Genomic DNA, 11649 nt, shown 5'->3' with positions numbered 1-11649 from the left:
TGCAGTCATCTTTGAAAATCATGTTAAGTTCACTGCAATCATCTTTGACAATCATGTTAAGCATTGGTATCCATGTTCTCAAAAGCAAACAAAATAATAAGGCTCAGTTAACATATACCTGAAACAGAAGACATAAGTCATATTGGTAATAAATCATACATTTGCTAATAATATCTGACAAAAATAATTTCCCTCAACTTATCAGTACACATCTAGAGGATTTCTTGATACATCGATATCCCTCTGCTGATATTCACCATTCTGAGACAAGCTAATAGGACTGGATTTATCCATGTACCAAGTTTGAGAAGAAACTTCAGTAGAGAAAAGGCAGGAAGCATCTCTTTATAATTTAGACCAAACATTAAATGCATGTATTAAACAATACGAGCGAGATAGTTGGATTGCCGTTGGATTTTAATAAATCCAATGGTGCGACAATCGAAATGGTATCCATGTTAAGTTCACTGCAGTCATCTTTGACAATCATGTTAAGCGTTGGTATCCCTCAAAAGCTAAGAAAATAATATGGCTCAGTTAATATATACCTGAAGACACAAGTCATATTGCTAATAAATCATACATTGCTAATAATATCTGTCCCTCAACTTGAGCTTTCTACTGATCAGTTCTTTTTTTTTTGCGGGTTCTACTGATCAGTACACATCGAGGGGATTTGTTGACACATAGATATCTATCTACTGTTATTCACCATTCTGAGACCAGCTAATAGGACTGGATTTATCCATGCACCCTAGTACTTAGCAATTAGAAGGAGATTACAGTTTGAGAAGAAACTACAATAGAGAAAAAGCATGAACCATCTCTTTATAATTTAGACCGAACATTAAACGCATGGATTAAACAATAGGAGCGAGATGGGTGGATTGCCGTTGGATTTTAACAAAAGTACATAGATGGAGAATCTTAGACATTTAGTGTACTAGTTCAACTAAAGTACGTACCTTGTGTATTCTATAGGCCCCGGCCGGGCTTATATAATTACCATGAGCATCATCAGTGATATTCTAAAGTCCCCTGTTTATACAACTAAAATAAAGCACCTCCCCTACAATAATTGTCCTTCTGCCTGCTCGCGCTGGTACAACGCGTGGTTGCCTGCCTTTTCTAGTCCGTGTTTGGTCAGGGATTAGTAATACTAACTACCTTGCGGCGAGGACTATTGTCACGTCCATGATGCTTGACCAAACTCGTCTGAATAGACGAGAACGCCGGTCAAGATCGCGCGTCACCATAGATCAACAAATGCTCTCCTCCATTTGTTTTTTCAGCGACAGCTCAGCATAGCAAACCTCTGTGTTCTGTTAGCATATTCTAGTGTCCGGTTCACCCAACGACAAAGCTCCTGGTGCGGCGATTTCTTCGCCGACTATCTTGTTTTTAGTTTCCTTGCTGTTGGGGAAGTTCGTGCAGGTTGCCTTGACCGCTGCCCATCTGACTTATGTGAACATATACACACCTGATTATTCGTTTAGCATGGACCTACTGAAACACTTTGCACTTAGCAGCTTGCATACAGCTGCAACTGCAAACGAGTGTGATCTATAAATACATACAGCCCAAAGTAACGTAGGCACATCTAATTAAGCAAGCAAGAGCTTCCCAGGAAATTTTCCACAAGTGAAAAATTAAGGTAAAGTGAAGATAGACAGAGACCGGCCGTGTGTGAGCTTAGTAGGGTACACTCCGTGAGCATGGGCATGGAGTTCGCTACAGGGGCGACGAGTGCCCTCCTCCCCAAGCTGGGCGAGCTGCTCTGAGAGGGGTATCACCTGAAGAAGCATGTGAAGCAGGGGATCAAGGACCTCAAGGCCGAGCTTGAAAGCATGCAAACTGCCCTCGTCAAGGTGTCTAACGTCCCCTTGGACCAGCTTGATCCTCTGGTCAAGCTTTGGGCCAATGAGGTTAGAGAGCTACCTTATGTCATCGAGGACAGCCTCGACTCTTTCATTGTGCACTTCGAGGGGCATGAGCTACCCAAGCCCCACACCACCTTTGTGGCCTTCATCAACAATATGCGCAACAAGATCACTGAGTTCAAGATGCGCAAAAAAGTAGCCAATGACATCAAAGACATCAAGAGCCGCGTCAGGAAGGTGAAGGAAAGGTATGATCGGTACAAGGTCCATGATGTTGCTGCAAATCTTGCCAGAACCACAGTCGACCCTCGTCTATCGGCTATCTATAACAAGGTGTCTTACCTTGTTGGCATTGACAAGCCAATTGACGAGATAGTGAAGAGCTTGTCCAAGGCCAGTCATATGCCCAAGAGATCAAAGCTCAAGACCGTCTCCATTGTTGGATTTGGAGGGTTGGGCAAGACAACTCTTGCCAAAGCGGTGTATGACACGCTTAACAAGAAATTCGACTATGGTGTTTTCGTCCCAGTGGGTCAGAATCCTGACATGAAAAAAGTTCTTGGGGACATCATTCATGAACGACCTACAAATGTGTACTATTGCATCAGTGATGGATGTACGGCAACTCATCAACCACCTGAGAAATTTCCTTTCTAATAAGAGGTACACACTACTCCACCTTATGCTAGTCAATACAATCTTTGTGTGTCCTATGCCTAACAATAGGCGAGTCACCATACTTTACTTTACTTACCATCAATTGCACTCTTATATGTCATCCATTACTTTTGTGGATTTTCATATATACAGATCATATTTTGGTTGTTGTGGAGTCAACTCTCCATTTTATTGTGTATATAGATAAAAACATCTAGAATAGCCATCTGAAAATGATTGCATGTTTCATACTAGATTCAAGATGGCAATTAATATAGACTATTAGGAAATTAAACTACCCAAAGCAGACCTTAGAGCTCATACAACTTATAAACATGATAAAGTGATGGCAATTTTCTTCTTAGAACTTAGTACAAAATTGTTACTCCCTCCGATCCATATTACTTGTCAGTCAAGTGGATGTATCTATACATAGTTCAGTGCTGGATACATCCGTTTGAGTGACAAATAATATGGACCAGAGCGATTAATAAATCCTTCATTTGTGCTTACTTGTCTAGGTTTACTTGCGCTTTTGTTTTCCCACATTAACAACTTAAGTTCTCCTTTCGAGTCGGGACTTCTTTTATGTGTTTGTTATGCCTTTTTGGAATTGAGGTTGGCATGCTCATCCTGTTTTAGTGGATAGCACACTACATATGGTTTTACTAATTCAAGGCTCTTGCCTTATATGAAAATAGGTACTGTTTTAGTGAAGTCTTGCTAGGATTCAAGGCTCTTGCCTTATATGAAAATAGGCAGTTGATCGTTATCGATGACATCTAGAGTGTGGACAACTGCTCTCCGTATAGTATTCTAGCAAGTGACAAGTTCCAAAACTTGAGATATTTGGGCACCAACATAGAAATCAAGTGTGGGGAGGGTGTGCTGCCTATGCTTCATAAATTGGCATGTGGTGCCAGCGTTGGAATGGAAGATGTTGGCTTGGTACCGGGTAGCATGCCTTTACTGGAGAAAGTCACCTATTGGCTAAATTGCAAGAATTGCGACGATGATGAGATGGAGAAAACACAAGCAAAATTGAGGCACGCCACCAGGATCCACCCCAATAGTCCTGCCCTTGCAATACGAAGGCATAACTACAAGGATGCTTCTTGTGGCACAGATCAGCACCAAGAACAGATGCTACTGAGGTTAATTATTCAATCACTGAAGCGTGTGCTACATGATGGTGGAGAGGTTTCGGCCACTGATGAAGAGGTATGTATATGTACACAACCAGACATGCCTTTATAGGATCTATAATATATCTATATATTTATGTTAACTATTTCAGCCAGACGATGGTGGTGCACGCAAGGTAAGTCGTATCACTAGAGAAGAAGGGGCACCGACCATTGCTTAAATCATGGTGTGCCACTAGGAGGTACCTACCTCATTCTCTTCAATTCAGTTTTGATACACATCTATGTGTATGCATACATGTTTTTGTGTCTTCGTGTCTTTGTCTTCTACTTCTTCTTCCTACCACATATGCACCCCTTCTCTAGATAAACTAGTAAACATGAATTTAGAGTTTTAATTTTTAACCCATGTGTTGTTTTGTAATGTACTTGTGTTAACTGTATATTTTTTAACATTGTTTTTGGTCTTCTTTGGATCTCGACCCTCATGATTTTTCTTCTATGAAGACCTTTTGGATTATATGGCTGTTGTCCAATTTTGGGTGAATTGCTTCTCTATGTCTTTATTTAGTACTCCCTCCGTCCCATAATGTAAGACGTTTTTTGACACTACACTAGTGTTAAAAAACGTCTTACATTATGGGACGGAGGGAGTACAAACTTCAATATCTACTCCTATGGTGTTGTACGTACTCCCCTCTGCTCTTTTTATTATATTAACACACTCATACCTGTCCTTTCCTATGTGTGCATTGTTGTCAAATTTATGCACATATTTCAATTTTTGAATCTTTTCTCCTTACAAATTAAGAAAACCATCGGCTATAAGCCAAGCCATTTTGCAGTTTGTGTGTACCGGAATGATGGACAGATCCCTATTAATTTTTCTAGGTATGCTGAGCTCCTGGAAGACAAGGACGATGGGCCTTCATCTCGACCTTCGCATACCCCTTCCTTTACTTTGTGGAGGGTCCTCGTGGAGTGGTTGGCCTCAGGGATAATGCAGAGAACATCTTTTTGGATGAGACAAAAGATGTGTGAAATGGGTAGGAAAGTGGAGAAGTTGTACCAGAGGGACCCGGCCAACACTGATCTCATAGTGGTGTGTCCAGTTAAGATGCATAAAATTCAGGAATATGAGAAAACAGCAGAGAAAATTTCGAAGCCCAGTAGATTTTTGTGTAGAAATATGCTTTTGCATCCACATATTATTGCAACTCTTTGTTTCAGCCCGGGCAATGATGAACTAGGTCGTAGTCCTGTAGCCCGGACACAAGCAAGGCAACATCTGTTCAAGCTTATCTTTTCAGAACTGCAATATATTCTTCTAGACTTTCCTCTGTCCTTTTCTCTGATTTTAATCTTAGGCTATTCACGTCCAGAAAACCAATGAAGATTGCTGTAAGATTTTTCAATGAAGAGGCCAAATCATGCAAGCAGATTAGGATTAAAACATAGATATCTCTTTCGCACAAAAGAAAACATAGATATCTGGCCCAGTGGGCACGCATTTTGTCGGGACAAGTACAACAAATACTTACTAGACATATAAAAATACTGCTTTATGAAATTTCACATTTTAAATTCAAGATGATGAAAACAAACGGTACTTTGTTGAGACATACTCTTTATGATTCCATTAACATATAGTTTTGCACAGATCTAGAGGAATTACATGTGCTAATGTCGACATAGTGCCTTGGTAGCAGCTCTTCCCCAACAACCCCACTAGCAATCTATGATAGTATATTTGTAGCAGCTCTTCCCTAACAACCCCACTAGCAATCTTTGATAGTATAATTTCTGCACATCTACAGAAAATTTGAGTGCACTAGTGAGACCACGTTCCCAGCCGTGTAAAACTTTGCCTCTCCATGAGTTTTTTTTTTGCGGGAAGCCTCTCCATGAGTTTAATCGACATCGTAGAAGGGAATATGAAATTGTTAACTAAAAACCAACTAAGAGGGATAGGGGTCATTTGAGGTAGGAGAGATCTATTTCAATGAGCTAGTAAACAAAAGCATGATCTGATGGATAAAACTTGATGAACGTTGGGATGTTCTAAGTGGTTGTCATGTCCATGACATGGTGCTTGATCTCATTCGCACAATATCAAATGATGTGAACTTTGTTACAGTAGATGCCATGGAGAAGAATAGCATATGTTCGCAAGGCAAACAAACCAATAAGATTCGCATATTAGCACTTCACGGAGGAAGTGCGGAACACAACTCTAGCATTGAAATGGAATGGGTGAGATCATTTAGTGCTATTTCGTGCAGTGATAGTGGAATGCCTCAACTGTCAATCTTTAAAGTATTACGTGTACTAGTTATAGAGGATTGTGTTTTTCTGGAACGCCGTAGTCTGAAGGATCTTGGCAAGTTGGTCCAGCTGAGGTACCTAGGACTAGTGGGGACGTCGGTCAAGCTCCCGGAAGGAATAGGGCATGATCTAATATTTCTTGAGATATTGGACGTCAGGGGAGGTGCCATAAGTGAGTTTCCATCATCTATTGGTGAGCTAAAGAATTTGAGGTGATTGTGGGCTGATAAGGGTACAAAGATGAAGGGCGAGATAGAGAAACTGACATGCCTTGAAGAGTTGCAGAGCTTTATTCAGTGGACAAATGTCCAAACTTCTACACTACAGTGGGGAAGCTGACAGAGTTGAGGGAGCTTAGCATCCATTTCAACCAAATGGCAGAGACGGCGGGCAAGACTCTGGTGGAGTCTCTGTGCAACTTGCGCAAGACCCGCAGCCTGGTTGCCTGGCCTCATGGTGTATAGTTGCATGTTCTGGGTGGTAGCTTGGAATACTTCGCACCCAGTTCAAATCTCCGTTTGTTTCATATGTTGAAGATACTTATACCCAAGATGCCATCCTGGATCAATTGTTTGTGTGTTCCACTCCTTTTTCGCCTGTGTTTGCATGTGGAGGTGGTAGAAGCTCAGGATATTCAAACCCTGGGAAGGTTGCCATCGCTCCTCCAACTCATGCTCAGAGTTGAGAAGAAGTGTGTATCATGTACTTTTGCCAGCGGTGAGTTTCCCAAACTGAGATTGCTGAGGACCACCAATATGGCGATCTGTATTGGACAAGGAGCATTGCCGATGCTTAAAACGCTAGCATACAGTGCCAGACTGCCAGTGCTCGAGAAACGGACGTGGCCAGCTGGAGAACGTCAACTGTTCTATTGACTGCGCTAACAGTGGGAATGTGGAGATACTGGAGGGTGGAGGCAGCGCTGAAGATCGCCGCAAAACATCATCCCAACCATCCCAAGCTCAAAGTAGAAAGAGAGAACTATGATCGACCGGAACGCAGGTCGAGGAGGTAGCGCACCGGACTACTGTAAACAAAGAGGTAAGTACGCAATACAACACGTTGCACTACAGCACTGACGTCCGCCGGCCGGTTTTCTCTCGTTAATCTGCAGACAGGCACTGATGTTGCCACTATTTTCTCTTCCTTCAGTCAGGAGGGGACGACCCAACCTTAAATCGCACTTGCACTATTTCCCTTCCCTTAGTCATGCTATCAAGCTGGTACACGGCTCCCCATCCCCCTCCCCCTCGCGTCGCCTCCCCCTGGGTGACGCCAGGGGCCCCTAAACCCTAGCACCGCAGGCCGCATCTTGCGCCTCCTTCTGCCGCCGCTGCCGCCGGCATGGGCCGCGGTTGCGGCGGGCCCGGTGCCGAAGGCACCTGGGCGGGTGGATGCGGCGCGATCTCATCTGAGGCGGCAGAGGCGGCACCTCTCATGGGATCCGAAAGCGACGGCTGGGGCGGCAACCCCATGCCGTGCGGCGGTGGCCCAAGCACCATAGCCGGCGGCGCAGCGGCCCTGAGATGGACGGCGACGGTGGCAGCGCCCCATCCGGCGTGGTTGGCTGATCTGATCTGTGCGGAGATGGTGACGGCGGTGACTGCGGATCCAACGCCCCGATCGGATCCACCGCGGGGTGGCCTTATGCCGACCGGCGGCGCGTGGAGGGACCGGCGAGGAGAGGACAGATCTCCGCCGGATTACCGACAACGGCATTCGTCTTCGTGGCGAGGCTCCGCTCGGTTCCAGCCAGCCGCGAGGTCGGGACGACGTGGCCTCCGGTGAAAATCGCGCCTGACTGCGGTCATGGCAGACGATGGCGGCGTCTCGGACATTGTTCCGTTCTCAAGGCATTGTCGTTGCAGGTCACGTCAACCTGATCGGGAGGTTTCAGGGGAAACCCTAGATCTGGGTCTACCGGATCGAACGATGATGACGTTTTTGATGTCGTTCTCCCTCCTGGGGGGCATCGTTTTAGAGCAAGTGCTGGCTGGAGGGGACAAGAGGAGGAGCGGCGTGGCATCTGGCACGTCGATAACGGTGGGCCTCAGCGCCATGGAGCAGCGAGGTCTCGCCGGTGGGCATGTGATGATGGACGAGCGCAGGATGGTGGCGTTGTCTGGCGTCGTGGTGGCGTTGACGGCAACTAGACCGGGCAAGGTAGATGCAGCAGTACAACACTAAAGATGGATTGGTGGCAGGTGGTTGCGGCGGCCTCATACCCGAGAGGCCCCCCGGTTAAGGAGTGCGCCGACTGGTGGGTGCCCCATACCCGGCAGGCGTCCTGGTTGGGACCTCGGGTCTTAGACTTTAGGTTTGGCTGCAAGGTCTGTTTGGTATTAGGCCCAGACTATCAGCATCCCTTCATCAACTTGATAGGAGTAGCGATAGATGTTGCCTAGACGGTGGCTTTAGTCTTACTGTTGTATGACTTTGTAAGGTCTTGTGTGAATAATTAATAAAGTGGCTGCACGCATCGTCCAGATGCAGAGGCCGGGGGTCCTCCATTTCTAAAAAAAATCCAAGCTGGTATACTATAGTACTATGATTACAGAATTTATTACCGATCCTCCTCAGGAATGCGTCGGTTATGGTGCTTAGGAGAGTCATTTCGTCGAGACCCTTTAGTAAGTTAGCATGTATATATTGCTAACTAGCTGCCAATCACAACGACATTAGACTCATCACAGAATAACTTAACCAATCAAGACTAAACTCGTCACACCAATCTTTTTTGAAAGGTGGGTACTGTTCACACCAAACAAATGTTCCTCCAGCCCAAGTAACTAAACAAACTGATAATCATGCAGTTTTGAATACCATTACCAGTAGGTGTTAACAGACGAGCTGAAAAATATATATGTAAGGACACAGTAGTATTAGGTAGCTGGACATGACAACTATAATTACTAGATGGATACCCCGCGCGTTGCTTCAGAAAGTATTATTGCAAGCAGGCACAAACAGAAACCAAATGAAGCTACTAATTCTAGCTTGTGAGTTTTGAGTATAAAAATACTACACTCTATATAGCCATATTCTCTTGATCTCATTAGTGATCACAGATGAAATTTCTAGACTATCGCTAAAATTAGTTCATAACCATCAGTCTACCGAGGACGACAACCTGCAAGATTATTTCAATCTTTCCTTTACGATGAATCAGATAAAAATTTGAATCCAATCAACACCTTAGGGAAGATAAATAAAAAAATTTCCCAAGACCATACCTTAGTTAAATCGAGCTTTGCTGCAACTAGTAATGTTTGCAACCAAGATCTTGGTTTCTTGGTTGAGAAGATCTATCACACTTTTTTTTGCGGATGAATGGAGCCTTGGCTGCTGCATCCAATTAAAGTCCGGGCTGCGGGATCCTGTGTAGTGTTTCTTATAGTAAATTTACAAGTGCGCACATCTGATTTGAGTGTGCATGACATTGTTTACAGACTATCAAATGGACTAACAAGCAAGAAACTGGTGCAAAATACTGAATTTGGTCCAGATATATAATTTGTGTCTTTTTTGGGGTCCAAAATAGCTAAAGATTTAGGGGAACTTAAGCTACATCACTACAGGTTAAGATGCATTCATGTTCATACTACTCCCTCTGTAAACTAATATAAGAACTTTTAAAATACTAAAATAGTATTCTAAAAGCTCTTATATTAGTTTACAGAGGGAGTATTATTTTCCTTGCTGTTGAATGAGATGGAGAGATTGGATGGCCTTACCGTTGCCATTGGGAATCTCCTCGGAAGCATGCATTGGATTCGCGGTCCCATGAACTGAGCCCCGGCTGAACAAGTGGATGTAGGCAGGGCTTAATTAGCGACAAAAACTGCAGCTAGGGTTTCATACCGCGATAAAGAAGAGGGGAAAATTAAATTAGGATTTGGGAGAGGAGGGGAAGGAGAAGATTTCAAACCTGTGAATTCGGGAGACGAATCAATTCAATCGGTCGATGGCCGCCGCTGGGGACGGGCGGGCGACAGCTAGGAGTCATCCGACTGATTTCCTAGGTCGCTTGCCGTCCGATCCATCGCGTACAACCGTTAGATTGAGTCAACGCGTCATCTCCTCCTCGTGAGTAAAAGGCAACATCACAAAGCAGCAGCCCGGCCGCCATGCCTTCGTCGCTCGTCCGCAATGGACTTAACGAGGAGCCCCGTCGCCGCAGCAATGCCGTCAAGGGCTGCATCGCAGCAGCAGTGGTCTTCGATGAAAGCTGCCTCGCAGACCAGTTGCCTTAGGCGTCGTGCCCCATCCAGCATGCAGCACCGGCGACTGCTCGTCCGTAGCGCTGAGTCGCTGACGGCCGGCGCCGAGTGCTTCATCGCAGCACCGTCCCACCCCATCCGACATGAAGCACCGGCGAGTCTCCTTCGTAGCGCCGACAGCCGCCGAAGAGTGCTTCATTGCAGCACGAACGAGTGTCGCGTGGGAGCGCCGCCGGCGGCCGACGAGTGCTTCATTGCAGTTGCAGCACCGGTTTTCCGCCCCATCCGGCATGCAGCACCGGCGTGTTGCGCCGTAGCGCCGACGACCACCTACGATTTCTTCATTTTGCAGCACCGGTTTCCCGCCCATCTGGCATGCAGCACCGGCGAGTGTTGAGCCGTAGCGCCGACGGCCACCTACGATTACTTCATCGCAGCACCGGCTTTCCCGCCCCCATCTGGCTTGCAGTCAAGTGTTGCATCGCAGCATGACAGATGCTGGAACAGATCTGCAAACATGGTGACGCGACGGCTGCTCGCATGGAGGTGGGACGGAGCTGCTGCGAAACAATGGGGTGCAGCTCAACGGCGCCAACGGCAGGGGCGGAGCCAGGATTTGGACATGAGGGGGGGGGGGGCGAAAAGTCAATGTTCACAACAGTCGTGGAGCATCATGATATGTTAGTGTTGATGACAAATCTTCAAAATATATATCTGGAACTAGAATTAGTGTTACATTTATGTTAACTTAAATTTAGCCCTACAACCACCATGTTAAACAAGTGGACTATTTTCCCTTCCAATATAGAAAATCATGTAATGTCGAAGAAAATTGTCTTCATTGTGTTTCAGAAACATGGATGTCTCGGATGGTCGAAAAAGCTTGTTCAGTTGTCCTGGTTGACACTGAAAGAGTTATAACCAACTGCAGTGATCTATGGTAGTTTTACTTGTTTAAAATAATTCAGCGGTCAAATCGACAAGTGAAGAAAATATTTTTAGGTCTAGATAGTTGCAAGTTTAGACTCAAATTGAGCCCGTTCTTGACTAGTAAAGACTACAAGATACAAAAATCCACCACTGAGCATATATTACCCACATCAAATAACTCATCTCGTGGATCCAAAAATGCATACACATGCAAAAGCTCTATTTTGTACGCAAAGCTAATTAACCAGACTAAGATCATAATTCATGAAAAAGAATTACTGGTGCGTAGTGGTACCTGCTGCCGATATCTTCAATCCTAGTCGTCTGACTAGCGGCCTCTAATAGTATTCAGAATTTCTGGTGATCTAATCCGCCTGTCTCTAGTAATATCCGGGCAGCGGACTGTAGATCAGTCGATGGCGCCGTCATCGTGGCGAGCTGCCGCCCGGGTAATTTGCAAACGCCCTAGCCGGGCACGTAGGACAGACTCGG

General features: G+C 45.2%; 1 pseudogene; it reads left to right on the top strand.

Moving 5' to 3' along the window:
• The first annotated feature begins 1721 nt into the window (after window positions 1-1721).
• On the top strand, window positions 1722-4983 carry LOC123129919 (disease resistance protein RGA5-like; annotated as a pseudogene).
• The last annotated feature ends 6666 nt before the right edge of the window (window positions 4984-11649 follow it).

Source organism: Triticum aestivum, chromosome 6A (assembly GCF_018294505.1).
Source record: "Triticum aestivum cultivar Chinese Spring chromosome 6A, IWGSC CS RefSeq v2.1, whole genome shotgun sequence".
In the NCBI taxonomy this organism is placed as follows: Eukaryota; Viridiplantae; Streptophyta; class Magnoliopsida; order Poales; family Poaceae; genus Triticum; species Triticum aestivum.
Note: the sequence above shows the minus strand (reverse complement) of the source record. Positions and strands in the feature narration are given on the sequence as shown.